This window comes from Giraffa tippelskirchi, chromosome 2 (genome assembly GCF_054371585.1).
Source record: "Giraffa tippelskirchi isolate mGirTip1 chromosome 2, T2T-mGirTip1v1.2.pri, whole genome shotgun sequence".
Taxonomy (NCBI): Eukaryota; Metazoa; Chordata; class Mammalia; order Artiodactyla; family Giraffidae; genus Giraffa; species Giraffa tippelskirchi.
Window position 1 is genome coordinate 208167882 of NC_137276.1, and position 1930 is coordinate 208169811.

The window sequence follows — 1930 nt, forward strand, 5'->3', positions numbered from 1 at the left end:
GCACCACAGAAGTATACTAGTTTTACTCACAGTGGAGAATCCTGGGGAAGAAGCTACCTTGAGACAGAAAGGCAACATGACCTTCATAGGAGACACAGATTGGCCAAGACAACCTAATAGGCAGAGAGCTTGTGGAATAAACCCTGACCCTTTCCTCTTCCTTCTCACTAATGTCTTGAACACAGATAGAAGCCAAAGAGCAAGGGAGTCACTGATGTATTCAATACAGGTCATTCTACTTGGGTGGAAATGGAGTAAAGTGTGAAGTACAACTCAGAATAAGGAGCACATAGAATATCTCACAGGTGCCAGTCCAGATCAATCATGTCCAAAATGCAGATGAAAGTTTCGGTTTTTGAGTTCTCCAATGAAACTTAGATGCATCACTATATTGTATTGCATTCACAGGGATTCCAGATATGGGTATAGGCCAAAGAGTGTCCATTGAAGCACATGGTGTCCAAATCTTATACAAAATAGGAGTTCTATTAACCAGGGGAATAGAGAATGTCTCTTATGAAAGTAACAAGTATATCCTCAATGGGCCTCCCCCTGGTGGCTCAGATGGTAAAGAATCTGCCTGCAATGCAGGAAACCTGGGTTCAGTCCCTGGGTCAGGAAGATCCCCTGGAAAGGAAATGGCTACCCACTCCAGTATTTGTGCCTGGATAATCCTCATGGACAGAGGAGCATGGTGGGCTACAGTCCATGGGGTCGCAAACAGTCAGACATGACCGAGCTATTAAGCAAAGCACAGCCAGTATTCTTGAGCTTCCCTGGTAGCTCAGATGGTAGTGAATCTGCCTGCACTGTGGGAGATCCAGGTTCAATCCCTAGGTCAGGAAGATCCCCTGGAGAAGAGAATGACTATCCACTTCAGTATTCTTATCTGGTGAATCCCATGGACAGTCCATGGGATCACAGAGTCAGAGAAGACTGAACAACTAATACTTTCACTTTCATCCTCTATAACCTATGCGTGTCTAATAACCAAATAATTAAAAGTTAGAGCCTCATAATGTGAAAGACATTCAATAAGTACTTTGAAACAAAAAATATAGTCTGTGTTTTCAAGTAATTGGCAGTCTGATTGCTGAAGCAAAATAACAGATCTTTTGAGAAAGTTACCAGAAGAGAATGTAAGAAAATCTTCTCTGTTTGTCTGCCACATGAACTTTTTTTGGTTCCTGTTAAGGTGCATTTATATGATTTAATAACAGCATAGAACAGCTTAAAGGATAGCTTATTATTGTATTTATTTGCCTACCAATATAGATTTCTAGATCAAAAAAGTCAACCATTCTTTCCTCAGAAATCAGCTCTAGAGAAGCTATGGACAGGGGCAGAAGGCAATTGCAGCCCCATAATAACTTTACTCTGAAAATATTCAGGCTGTCAATATCTAAAGTCTACCTTTTTCTATCAGTCAGGTAGTGATGTAAATGAGGTAAGCTTGGCGTGACTCACTCTTAGTGAATGTCTGCTGCCAGCTTTTTATCATAAGTGCTCACAAAACACCTATTTAATGGACCTTCCTGAAATTGTGCTCACAATCAATATGAAGTTCACTGATAGAGCATTTTTGGAATTCACCATTTGCTTCATTAAACCTGGGATACTTACATATCTTCAGGGTTCTAATAGCCTAAACCCTCTCCTTGAGTCTCTAAAAATTGCCAACTTTTTCCAGTATGATTCTTAGAAGACTTCTTGATTGTATATTTATCTTCCATTTGAATTCTTTTATAGCAAGGAAAATAGAACACTATCTTTCCCCAACTTAAATTCACAATTACACAGTTTGTATCATCATTGAGGACCTTATCCTTAATACCAGAGATCTTGTCTTAGCTCAGCTGGTAAACAATCTGCTTGCAATGCCTGAAACCCCTGTTGAATCACCTAGAGAAGGGATAGACTACCCTCTCCA